The following is a 14,573-nucleotide window of genomic DNA, read 5'->3' on the forward strand; positions in this document are numbered from 1 at the left end:
ATTTTTCTTTTCTGCTGTCTTTTTTAATAGTTTTGTAGAACTTGGTATATTCTGCATACGTCCTTCATGAGATCAATGCATTGCAACCAACTTTTTCCAGTGCCTTTTTCACTTTTTTAATGGTGTCTTTCTTAATTTTAATTTGGCCTTTTCTTTTGTGGTTAGTGCATTTTGTTTCCTGTTAAAGGTATCTTTACCTACCCCCAAAATGTGACAATAGACTCCTACTTGGGAGCGGCGGGGAGGAGAGCTTATTTTTTAATCTTTTATTTTTAGACCTGTGGACAACTTGAAGTGATTTTTGTTTTTCCTGTAGAGTAGGAATCACTTATAATTTTTTCTGTATATATATTCAATTGGAATAACACTTTATTGAAAAGATACTTCTTTCAGTATTTCAGCGCAATCACCTTTGCCATAAATTGACTATGTATTGATATATGTATACATCTGTATTTAGATTTTCCTTTAGTTTCCTTCTGCACTATACTCTGAATTACTATACTTTGTACTAAGTCTTGATTTCTAGCAATGTGTATCCTTTGATTTTGTTCTTTTTCAAACTGATTTAGGCTATTCTTATCTCGTTGCATTTAAAATTATCTTGCTGATTTTCACATTTAAAAATATCTTGCATAATTTTGATTGGGAATGCATTGAATCTATATATCATTTTTGGGAGAAATGCTATGTTTTCAACATTGTATTCTGTTCACAAATCCTTTCATCTCTAGTGTTTATAGTCTTAATTTCTCTCAATGTTCTATAGCTTTATAAGTAGAGATTTTATACATATTAAAATTTTTTCTTTGAGATTTGCTTTTTGGAATGCTATTGCAAATTTTCTGTGTATTTTTAAAACTTAATTTTCTAATTGTTAATGGTATATAGAATTACAATTTATTTTTTATATTGACTATTTATACAGTTTCCTTGCTAAAGTTGTTTATGAATCTTATTTTACTATAGAAGCCTTTGGATTTTATAACTATATAGTTATATCATTGGCAAATAATATCATATTTCTCTCTCTTTCATCCTTATATCTCTTATTTCTTTTACTTGCTTATTGCTCTGACTAGTTATTAAACACAAGAGTGCTCATGGACATCTTTGTTTCTTTTCCAGTCTCATGGGGGAAGTTTTTTTGTTTGTTTGTTTCACTATTGTGTATGTTACTTGCTGTAGGTTTTATATAAATACAAATTGCAGATTAGAAAGTTTAATTTATTCTTAAAAATATATTGATTAATTTTCAAATATCTTTATATTTTCTACTTAACTTTCAAAAAACTTGGTTTCTAATCTAATAGCAATGAGATCAGAGAATACACCATGATTTTAATTGTCTGAAATTTGCTGAATTATTCAATATTGATAGGTTGTGGTCTGTTTTGGTGTACATTTTATGTGCACCTGAAAGAATGTATATACTGTAACATTTGAAAACAGTATCCAGTATATTGTTGTTGTTGTTGTTTAGATGCTAAGTTGTATCTAACTCTTGCAATGTGATGGACTGAAGCCCAGGGCCTCCCAGGTGCTAATGGTAAAGAACCTGCTTGCCAGTGCAGAAGATGTAAGAGGCATGGGTTCGATCCCTGGATTGGGAAGATTGCCTGGAGGAGGGCATGGCAAGCCACTTCAGTATTCTTGCCTAGAGAAGCCCATGGCAGCTACAGTCTGTGGGGTCACAAAAAGCCAGACACGACTGAGAAGACTTGGCATGCCCTGTAGCCCACCAGGCTCCTCTGTCCATGGGATTTCCCAGGCAAGAATACTGGAGTGGGTTGCCATTTCCCTCGCTAGGGGATCTTCCTGAATAAGGGATTGAACCCATGTCTGTTACACGTCCTGCCTTGGCAGGCAAGTTCTCTACCGCTGAGCCAGGAGAGAAGCCTGTTCAGTGTATAGGCTATCACATTTGAAGTCAGTTAGATTGAGTGTTTATTTTCATACTCCAGTCTCCTGTGTTCCTACTGCTATTTTATCTATTTTTTGTATTATTATTAAGAGGAATGTGTTAAAAACTTGCCATATGATTTTTGATTTGTGTATTTTGCTTCTATTTCTGTCAATTTTATTTTGCTTCATATAATCTAAAGCAGTGTTATCAGATGTATATAAATTTAAAATTGCTGCTTTCCTGATGTATTAAGTCATTAGAAAGTGTCCCTTTTTATGTTACTTTCCTTTTCTCCCTTTCCTCATTTTCCACTAATCAGATGTTTTTAGCAATTCATGTTCCATGCATAAATCTCTAGCTAACTTGATAATTAAACTTCACTAGTTTTTTTTATTACTTACCTTAGAAATTATAACTCACATCCTTGTTTTCGGAGCATTTATTTCAAATTGGTATTCTTACCTACTTCCCAGATAACGCAAGATACATAGCATAATTTATATCCATTTACCTACTTCTTGACTTTTTATATTTTTGTCACACATTTACTTCTAACTATTTTATAAACCACATAAACATATTTCTTTTGTGGATTTACTATCTGTTTCACTGCATAAACATATTTAATTTATCCATTGCTCTTCATTCCTCTCTGCATTTCTCTGCTTCTGGATTTATTTTAATTCTGTGAAAAGAAAAACTTTATTGTTTTCTTTAGTGTGAATCTATTGCTCTAAAAAATCTTTGTTTTTTTATTTCTATCTTAGCATCACTTTTTTTGGAGGATATCTCATCTGGGTATAAAATTTTGATTTGGTAGGTTCTTTTCTCTTTTTAACACTTTAAAGATGTTTCATTATTTTCTGGCATTCATTGCTTTTTTCACTTCTTTGAAAGTAGTGACTTTTTCATCCTTCAAGTACTCTTAAGTCTAAACTGTCTATGGTTTTTTGTTTGCTTTATGCTGAAGAAACTCTGTGATTTTCCTTGTGTAACCTTTTTTTTTTTTTTTACTTTCTTTGGGTTCATAAGACATTCTGTATTTGTTCTTGTGGGTTTTTTTTTTTTCACCAGCATTTAAAAAGTCTTGTTGAAAGTCTCTACAATATTGCAGTTGGCCCATTGTTCTTCTACTCTTTCAAGCTCTCAAATTGTGTGTATATTAGAATTTTTAACCACAACTCACCTATATATTCTGTATTTTTCATTAATGCTTTAGTTTTAATTTTATATTGAAGTATAGTTGATTAAATATTTTCTATTCTTTAGATATTTTCTACTGGCCTATCTAACAGATCTGTAAACCCTTCTTCAGCTCTTCCCCAACTATAGTTACCCTATCTTTTGAAATCTGAATTTGTTACTATAATTTTTACATGTAAAATTTTTATTTGATTCTTTTTACATATTCCAGTTTTATGGTAGGATTATCTGGTTTATTTCACTTATTGAACATATTGATCAATTAATCTTTAATTCCATGTTTGGACATTCTGACATTTGTGTCACCTACAAATCTATTTCTATTAGCTACTAGTTGTTCTTCTGACACTTTACTTCAGTAAGATTTTTTTTTAAATTGAATCCTAGACATTGTGTTTGATTGTAGGAATTAATTTATGTTTTCTTATTCTAAAGAGGATTTCTCTCACCTTCTGACAGGCAGCAAAAAGATAGAACATATCTAATGATAGACTGGGGACTTCCTAGGTGGTTTGGGGGTAAAGAATACACCTGCCAATGCAGAAGATGGCAATACCTTCAAGCTTATGTCTTTGTATGTTATATAGCTTTTCCTAATTCTTCTCAGCAATAGCTTTGATCTCTTCTTAGCTACTATGTGGTATTTGGAAGTGAAAGTAATCCCCCCATAATGAGATTAGCCAATATTGAGTGATATTTTACATATTGACAATTTATTTTACTTTAAAATAAATAATTCAGAGACACAGGTTTGATCCCAGGGTCGGGAAGATCTCCTGAAGAAGGAGGTGAAAACCCATTCCAGTATTCTTGTTTGGAAAATTCCATGGGCAGAGGAACCTGGCAGGCTGTAGTCCTTGGGGTATTAAAGAGTCAGGCACAACTGAGCATGTACACATGTATGCAATTTTGGACTGAGGTGAAAGGAAACTGATTTTCTGTCCTGGCAGGACTTGGCCTTCCTCTTATACATCCCTTTCTAAGGTGCAACTTTCCAGAGTTCCCAACAGAGACTTCCCAGGGCCATGAGAATGTCTCTGTCCTACTGTGTATTTACTTTCTTCCTGACTTCTTCGCCTAATCATCAATGCAGCATTGTTGGTAACTCCTGAAGAACTACAAGATTTTTCCTTTTTTGGGTGGGTTTAGGCCCAACAAATTTCTGCCTTCCTGGATAGCATAAAACTCCTTCTCAATAGGTGCAGTTGACTTAACCTGCCTTTTCATCTTCTTTTCCGAAGCTAAGAATTGGCACATGCCATGAGAGGAAAAGAAGCATAAAAAAATTGGGCTTGTCCTAGTAAGCTCCTTCCCCGCCTCCAGAAGTTTGCCCCTCAAATCCTGGCTGTCTCGGCAGTTCTCCAGTGCCTTCAAGCTTATGTCTTTGTGTGCTATGTAGCTTTTCCTAATTGTTCTCAGCAAGAGCTTTGATCTACTCTAAGCTACCTCATGGTGTTTGGAAGTGAAAGTAATTTCTCCTCTAGCCCTATGATGAGATTATCCAATATTGCATGATATTTTACATATAACAATTTGTTCTAAAATAAATAATTCCAAATTCTATATCCCTTTGTATTACAAAGAACTCCAGTAATATTTTGAGCATGCTTTGAATATGTATATTGTGAATTTGATTTAGATAATTTTCTGTTATCAATTAAAAGTGTATTTTGTACTTGAGAAGCATAGTTATGTTTAGAGATATTAATAAACAAGAATTTTGGTGTGTGATACTGTAGTTATAAAGTGACAACAAAATAGGAGGGAAAACATCCCTCAGGGCATCACAATATTTGGTTCTTGGGGTATATGCTTCTATAGGAGTTTTAAAATAGAGTCTCAATAATTAGACTCTCTTGGATGAAGTTCAAGAAATCCATTTAGCAATATAATCAACACTAAATATTGTTAGATTGAGATTTTTAAAGCCATAGCTTTCAATTAGTTACAAATGGATCTAAGCATTCATCTAAAATATTTCACATGTAGGATGAACCTTGGCATCCTTTTACTCAAGAGTGAGACATTAGGAAAACACTGTGTTTCAGGAAATACTTTTGGAACTGCTATGTTCAGTACCTCTTTTCCTTTTTGACATTACAGAATCATTGTAAGCACAAGGCCCACCTTACATTCTCCATCAAAATCATGGATAGTCTTTCCTCTGTATCTTCATATCTTCATTCTAAGGGAGGTTTAATTCCATAACCTCCTCTCTATCCCATTCTCTCATGTAATTTTACCTGACCAGTATCTCATCTTCTTAATATCTATATTAGCAAATATTTGATCTGATAAACTGATACATAATAAGATAAATGTTTCAAGTGAAAGCTTTAAACATATCTGTATCAAAATACTTCATTATAATAACTCTTCCATAAAATAATCTTAATAGTATTCTGTTATACATACATTTTCGAAAAAATGTTGCTTTTTCTTCATTAATTATTTGCATGAGTCTTTAAGTTACAGCTTTCTGGTTATAAATGTATATATTGGAATACATTCTGAAGATTTTCTTCACCCTCAATCCAATTCAAACCTGGAGGATATGGTATAACAACTGTCATCGTAATTAAGATATTCTTGCGCCTTGAAACTTTTCTTTCAACCAAGGTAGCATCTGGTTTTCTTTATTTTGACAATTGCAATTTCCCAGTTTCAGGACTTTTTTTACATTATCCTTCAAATTAACGTTGCATAGTGTCTGCCAGTTTTCATGGTTTGCAAGTATAATACCCATTGGTTGTTTTTATTGGAAATTACAGATCTTTATTTTATATAATAAGTTTTTAGGAGGGATGTAATTTGTAAATCCATGAAAGAATGAATCCGTTTTCATTCAGATCTCTGAATTTATTTATTGCCTCTGTTCTACAAAGATAACATTTGTCTCAAGGGCATTCAAGGTTGCATCAGAAAACAAATAGCTTGTGTATTGCCACTTGCCACAGTTATGAAGATATTTTACATGATCCAGTAAACACACTGTAAAGAGGAAAATGGAAATATTATTATATTGCTTATGGCCTACTTTGCTATCTTTATATTATTAAAAGCCCTATTTTCAGATTATTTCTTTTATGTAAATTATCAACAAAAGACCAGTATCACTGTGGTTAGATTACTATTCTCTTGTATATATCGCTAAACACCTTACTACTTAATTATGATATCCAAATGGTGTTAATATAAAAATGTTGTGACTTCAAAACATTGAAACTCCCTGGTCTAGCTGTTATAACACCATGTCCACAAGATATAGCTATATGCCTGTTTTATACTGAACTTATGTTTAAATTTAATGCCAACATTTCATTGCTAAGAAACATGTTAAATGAGGATGGAGATGCCATATTTATTGAAGGGCACATCTACATTGGCAGGTGTTTTCTGAATTAAACATTTGTTTCAGATAATATTTTATTCAGTAACATCTTATCAGCCAAAATGTTTTCTCTCTCTTTTTTTTTTAAGGTTTGAAAATTCCAGTTTCCTCACTACATATTCTAAGCTGGAAATGTTTGGGAAGAAATATTCTTTTCCTTTGGTCCCAAATGCTTCAGAACTCTCATTTCCTCATTGAAAATCTTCTGTCCAGGGCTGTCCATTCACACAGAATATTTCTGCTCTTTAGGCATTGAAATTTATTTTCCAAATGTTCCTCTTTAAAAATGGGTTTTTAGATTGGAGATTCTAATTGGAAATAGTTGAAAGAGTCCACAAGTATACAAGTCAAGGTGGAAGGACTAGAAAAACACCATTTAGGATATGACACTTGTCTAAAACATAATAATCTCAGAAAGATGAGTGATTGAAGTTTCCAAAGAAACTGCTGACAATGTCTGAAGTTAACACACTTAGTTCTAAATCTGTGCAATTTGACCTTAATTTTTTTGTGAACAAAAGTTACACTTTGCACTAATTTGCATTGCTGCTACTTTCATCTTAAATTGGAATTTTTTATCGCCATCCATCTGTACGATACCTCCTGTTACTAATTTTTGACGTGGATTCCCTCATTAATATGAGCTCCACAATTGCATAGATTAAAAGTTATCTGATCATATCTGGCTCATCCCATGTTGTATCATTCTGTTCCTATATTTGATAGAGAGTGATTTAACTGTGACAGTGTTAGTATATAAAGAGAATGAATCAGAGAATAATATTGGAAGAGTAAAATTTTGATGTATCTATTGATGTTTTATTTTATAGGGTTTAAAATTTTAGGTGCAGTTTTTTTTAGCCATTTTAAAGAGTAAAAAACACAAATCTTAGATGTTATAGTCTTATAAATATAAAGATTATATGTAGAGAGTGTTCAAATAAGAATTTAAATAGATTCCTAATTAAATATTTTGTATATCTTTGTGAAAAAATTTTTTTTTCTTTTTATGATTAATCATTTTGAAAGCTCTTAAGTAAAAGAAATTTATTTCTGATAACAACCATCATAAGTACCAAAACAATATAGAAACCATTATCTTTAAAAATGTTTGAAAACCTAAAAGGTTGAGTTAGAGAGTAAGAAACCTCTGGAATATAGTGAAACTCTTAATACTCTTAATTATTTCTTTAGATGAGGGTCAAAGAAACAAAACTTCTCAACAAAACATATGAGTGCAGTGAACTGAGAATTCCTTTAAGAGCTAGATTTGATAGCTGTGTTAAAGCATCAGTAGATTTGTCAAAAAATTAGGAGCAGGGGGTTAAGAGGTACGAACTGTTGTGTACAAATAAGCTGCAAAGTCATACTGTACAACATAGAGAACATAGGTGATATTTTATAGTAACTAATAAATGGAGTATAACCTTCAAAATTGTGAATCACTGTATTGTACACCTATAATTATATAATATCATATATCAACTCTACTTCAGTTAAAAAAAGAAGAATCCTGTTTATAATCTCAAACTTAATCTGAGTTGGTCTGTGCTAAGACTTAAGGCTACTTGGAAACTCTTAGCATCTGCTCCTTTATTGGCTGAAAAATTGAGCATGATAATTATTAAAAGCCTGTCTTTAATATCAATGAGAATTTACTGAAGAATTAAAGGACTCCTGCTCTTCTCTGGTTTTAGTAATTATAATGAGCTCTATGTAAGGTTGTGCATTTTAATCTCTATCCTTTGCCTCTATAATTGGTCTGTAGTACCTATTATTTGGGCTGCTCTTTTCCGGCTGGTCCAATATGTTAACCCCAAGGAGAAACATGCCCTTAGACTAGTGCTCCCTTGAAACTATGCATCTATTTTCTCTTCCAGAAATTAAGGGTGACATTACCCATCTTCTAACATGGTTGGACAATAGAGGAAATATTCTCTGTGAAGTTGCTCTGCTGAGTACCTTGAACATAGAAGGTGTTGTTACATTTTGGCTCTTTTACCATTGGTGTTTTTTTTTTTTTCTTGTCTCTCTAAGGGCTTCCCTGGTGACTCGGGTAGTAAAGAATCTGCCTGCAATGCAGAAGACCTGGGTTCGATCCCTAGGTTAGGAAGATATCCTGGAGAAGGGAATGGCAACCCAGTCCAGTATTCTTGTCTGGAGAATCCCCTGTACCGAGGAGCCTGGTGGGCTTCAGTCCATGGGGTTTCACAGAGTTGGACATGACTGAGCAACTAACACTTTCTCTCTAAACTCTTCTAAACCACATGATAAGAATTGCTGGTGCACTGGGGTATGGGGGGCTTTGGGAGCTAGTAACTGTTTAATGTTCATACTTATGGAGGACTACCTGTCTTTGAAAGATTCTTCTCTGGTGAACATTGGTCCTTAAGCTCCTGTGCTCTCCAGCTTCTATATAATTCTTGCTATTTGATTTACTTGGGACCTGAATCCTAAACTATTAGAAGCTATAAACTCTTTCTAACGGCACACCAATTAAAGAGAAGAATTTTAAAAACTAATAAAAAGTCAATGTAAGGACCATGATGACCACTGTGATTACCATACAAGAGTGAAAATAACTCTAACCTGAGTGGTCCAAAACCATTTGCTCTTCCCTGATTTTAAGTGTGACATGCTAGTAAGTCACTTTAACTTTTTATTAATATATTACAGTATCTGAATGTTAAACTAGATTGGGTAGAAAGATTTTGTCCAGAACTCTAGTACAATGAGATACTCCAAGAAAGCACTCAAATACATTCTTTGAATACTGCACCCTACCCATCACGCCCTCAGTTTTGTAGAGTCACAAAATGGCATTGAGTGTCTGTGAGTTCCTAGAAAATGAAAATTTCTTAAGATGATCTAATTGCGTCTCCCCCACAAACTGTTACTTCCTAAAACTCATTCTGGAAGACAGTGGCCAGCTTCAGTGAGAAAGCTAAATTTAAGAACATGGCAATCCTCATGTCTTAACTAGCCATTGTTCTTAGTGTAAGAGGAATACACATCATCAGACCATCAAGTTTTCTAGTCAATCTATTTTCCTTAAAAAATGGGTAATGATCAGGACTTCCAGGTGTATTTAGAATCACAAAATGACATAACTGTTCGTCTGCAGTTAAAAACATCTCCGTAAGGATGAAGGCAACCTGTCATCCTAGAACATCTTTTTCTTTTGACATGTAACCTGATGGCTCAGACGGTAAATAATATACCTGCAATGCACCTTCCCTGGTGGCTCAGAGGGTAAAGCAACTGCCTGCAATTGGGAAACCCAGGTTTGATCTGTGGGTTGGGAAGATTCCCTGGAGAAGGAAATGGCAACCCACTCCAGTCCTCTTGCCTGGAAAATCCCATGGACAGAGAAGCCTGGTAGGCTACAGCCCACGGGGTTGCAAAAAGTCAGACACTTGACTGAGCGACATCACTTTCACTTTCACTTTCACTAATGCAGGAGACCCAAGTTTGATCCCTAGGTTAGGAAATCTCCTAGAGTAAGGTAATGGCTACCCTCTCCAGGATTCTTGCCTAGAAAATCCCATGGACAGAGGATCCTGGTTAGGCAGGTATAGTCCATGGGGTTGCAAAGAGTCAAACATGACTGAGTATTAACCTTTCACTTTTACAATGCTAAAATATGAGATGCATTATTACAAAAGTTATTCTTAATTTCCTCATGACAAAGGTTTTTTTTTTTTTTCCTCTTTGTGGATTAAATGCAACTTCTTATCATCCAACATTATTAATTCAGTTCAATTCTGAGACACTCCTATCCCATGTCTTATATATAAGGCATTGTGAAGGAATGCCCACTGTGCCTTTCCTGCTTTTGTGGCTAGGTTGGGACCCTTGGGATAGCAAATAGAAGTTCAAAAAGGGTTAGTACCATACCCTTTGGCCCATGGTGCATTGAATAACCTGGGGAATAAATTCATATTCTGCCTCATGAGTAGAGGCAAAGTGACGGAAGGGATTCTTATTCTTTCCCTGCCAAACACAGCATGGGCACCTTTGCCTGCTCAGGATCCTATTTCCTTATGTGACGTACGTATGAGGTATAATGAAATCCCAGCATTTCTCAGGTCCTTTCACCTTCTGATCAAAGAACTCTTCAACTAGTTAATAATTCTTTTTTATCATAATAGAGCCTTAGAGCATAATTTCAATCATGGTTAAGCATAGTTAAGTGAGATAGAGTTAATTGATAGGCATTTTATATTTCGTATGTCAAGTATTGATAGTTTTGTAGGTGAAGATGAGTCCTGGAATAGGTGTCATGGACATATTAGCGTGAGGGTATGCATGTGCACCCATATTAGGAAGTAGAAAACCAGGACAGAAAAAAGTAGAAAGGAAAGAATTTGGACCTACGGTTCTGTAGAGGGGAAACTACAGTTTATGTTTGTGATAGAAAGAGGTTATGCAAAGTACTGAACTGAAGGAATGTGGAAAGTGTGTTCAGGGATGGAATGTGAGCGCTTGTTTACTGAAAGTATCTGGTGAGGATGCAGTAATGGCTGAGGCAAGTTTCCAGTCTAGGTAAGTGTGAAAGTGAAAGTTGCTCAGTTGTGTCTGCCTCTTGGCAACCCCATGGACTATACAGTCCATGGAGTTCTCCAGGCCAAAGTACTGATTTGGGTAACCTTTCCCTACTCCAGGCGATCTTCCCAACCCAGAGATTGAACCCAGGTCTCCCACATTGCAGGAGGATTCTTTACCAGCTGGGCCACAAGGGAAGCCCCTAGGTAAGTGCAGTTTTTGCTATTTGTGATTTCCAAAGATGAGTATATGCCAATGATGGAAAAGGAGATTTAGATTCAATTTTGGATTTTAAAATAAATACTGCATTATTCCACCAGAAAACTTCAGTAAACAAATGCAATACTTTAATTCCTTTTAAAAAAGTATTATTAAAAGTTTGACTGTTAAATTTTAAATTTGACATTTTGATTAGCACGATTTGTCAGAATGTTCTAGTCTTAAGCATTATATGAGAATTAATTATCTGTAATTAAGCATTATATAAGAGCACATCTCATTTTAAATGGTAGCTTTTTCATCAATACCACAGAAATACCAAACATATAGGAGAAACATATATAATTTGTTGATATACAAGTCAGAAAATTACACTAATGGTTTTAATTTACATTCCACCCTAGCCTTCTATATTACAGGCAGAAAATTTGTGCTTCCTTTAATTGCACAAGCAATTAGGCATTTACACTCTCAAAACTAAGAGAAAATGGCTAATTGTGTATGCAATATCTGTGCCCACCACTAACAGTGGCTACAAACAATCCTGCTACCAAAATGAAAGCCAGGGATAAAAGCCGACCCCGAGTCATTGCCCTTTTTGAAGCTTGGAACATGCTTTTCTCATAACTTCAGTGGCTTTGAAAGTTCTATGTTTTTGACAGACGTAAGCATTAGCCTGTAGTGCTCCTTACAATCTGAAGTACAAATTATTCTCATTTAAATAAAGTGGAAATGGTGACAAATTCTGAACAATTTTGTTACAAGACATATAATATTTGAAAATTTTCTCTGGAGTATTTTAGACCAATCATGTTGGAAATTTAATATGAGTGCCTGATTTCTAAAGTTACATTTCCATCTCTTAAATCCCACCCAGAATTTGTCTCTAGTCATTTTATACCCTTAAAAGGACACCCAAATATTTACAGCCCCCAAAGCACCACAAGAGTTCCGCTAAATAGACACATTCTCAGAAATTGCTAGAGAAGTGAACAAAAGATGAGTCTGTCTGTCTTTCCAACTAAAATGTCTGTTTTATTTATATACCACTGAATTTACATTGGATTTTCCCCTGACAACAATAGGTAAAATACACTTTCTGTGTTCATTGTCTGTCTTTCAAAATAAGAATTTAAAAGGAAACTGTGTCCATTTGCCCCTGAATATTTTTGTTCATCATCTTCAAATAAGAGATCAAGACTTTTGAAGACCCTTAACCCAAGTTGAACACCCTCTGTGCTGTAATCAAATTCAGCTATTTTTTTAAAAAAAAACAAAACAAAACAATCATTAGTAGCAGCTGTTAAACACAAAAAATCCGCGAGGTTGGATTTTGCTGTAACAACATACGGAAAACCTTCTTTTGCTAAATCTACTTAGAAGCCCATAAGAGCATAACCAACTAACTCTTAATTCTACTTGACTCCCTCAGTCTGATATTCTAGCCACTATTTTTGTTGTTTTTCAAAAAATCTAACTACCCTTGCACTTATGTCATAAAAAATTCTGCCTTTTTTCCCTTTTTTAATATTTGTATTCAAGACAAACAACAGGAGGTTGAAATCAGGCCATTTAAAAGAAACATCTGCTGACATTTATTCATATGCTACATGTTCCACTTTCATCATTGAATGTAATGATAAACACACATTCCAGTCAATAATGGCAATTCCCAGCCAAGCTTTACAAATGGTCTCTTTAACACCTAAATTGACAGCTCGGGAGATTTTGAGATAGAAGCTAAATATGGTACATTTGGACACTGTTTGCCTAAGTCTAGGATGTCTTGAAGACTTTAATAAGCAGACATACATTACAAAATAGAAGAAAGTCTCGACTGTTCAGGTATGGGAGCAGTTGAGTTTGACACTTTTTTGAGCAGATTAAAAGCACCAAAAAAAAAGGAAAAAAGAAAGAAAAATCTTCAAAAACAAATGGCCCCTTGGAAGAGTAAAGTGAAATAACAGCCCTGGCCCACACTACATGGAGCCTCATTTCATTTAAGAGAGAAAACTAATTGCATCTCATTTAAATGATAGATCTTAATTGTGAAATGATAAATAAGTTAAATATTTATTTTGCTTCCCAAGTTAATTGAAATAAATCCTGCTCCGAGTTTCAATTATTACAAGAACCTTTTTAATAGAATATTAAATATGTTACATTTATTGCTAGCCATGAATCATTCTGTTAGCTTTTAATATGCAAAGGTTTTCTTTTAAGCCTATGCCATAGGTTTCAATGCATATTTCTAACTGCTGTTGAGGAAGGGACATCTCCCAGCAAAGTGAATTAACAACACAGAAGGTAGCCATTAGAGATCTCATGATAGGATTGGAATTAGCTTGAGTCATCACTATGAGGACATATAAATACATGCTCCTCCCAAGACATTGAAGATTACATTTGATGTATATCTTTTATGTATATCCCTATACATTTTAGTTCAGATTGATTAACCTTATAACTGAATCACAGACTATGTTCTAGCCAAGCAGAAAATCACAGCTTTACCCAACTCGATCATGTGTGAAGAGTTTTTCTTTTCAAATGTCTGCTGTTCCTGTGGTTTAAAACAGGTCACTCCGTACTGAAAAGAACCTAGACATTTAACAAACTCTCTCAAACAGAATGAGAGGTAGGTGAAGTTATCTCATACAATGTCATCCAAAGAACAAGTCACACCAATCTGCAGTGCTCTGATTAATGGTATTTTTTTCTGAAATCGGCTCCATTTAGGGGACAGCTTGAAATTGTTTTTTGTTTTTTGATTTTGTTTCTTCATGCAGGACAAATGGAGCTAAATTTGGAACATCATGTTATGGTGTTTTCATTTGCTCTCAAGGCATGTTGAGCAAGATAGCCAGACATATCTTAACACCTTATTATTGTTCTATGTGGGAAAAATTTTAAAAATGTAGAAGATGGATTTATAGTATTCCATGGCATTAGCTATACTGATGGAAAGCATGGCAAGGTGAAGGACAGGTTACAGGGATTTCTGAAGCCGTGTCATAGAGCTCTGGGTAGAAACTGCTGTTTTCAAAGTCAGCCTTGATATTAACAGTGCATTATAGAAAACCCTGAATACCATAACTCTCTTTTTCATAATGTCACCTCTCCTATGAATCTATTGAAACTGGTTCAGTAAAATTTTCAGTGAAAATTTCCTCCAGTCATCCATCTTTCACATATTTACAACATTACTGTGCAGTAAAATTAGGGTGGCTAAACCAATTTGTTAAAGCTCTGGGGCAGAATTCAGAGGAATCAGTTGATTTCCACTGATACTGCATCCTACAAGGTTTT

Source organism: Oryx dammah, unplaced genomic scaffold, assembly GCF_014754425.2.
Source record: "Oryx dammah isolate SB20612 unplaced genomic scaffold, SCBI_Odam_1.1 HiC_scaffold_16, whole genome shotgun sequence".
Classification (NCBI taxonomy): domain Eukaryota; kingdom Metazoa; phylum Chordata; class Mammalia; order Artiodactyla; family Bovidae; genus Oryx; species Oryx dammah.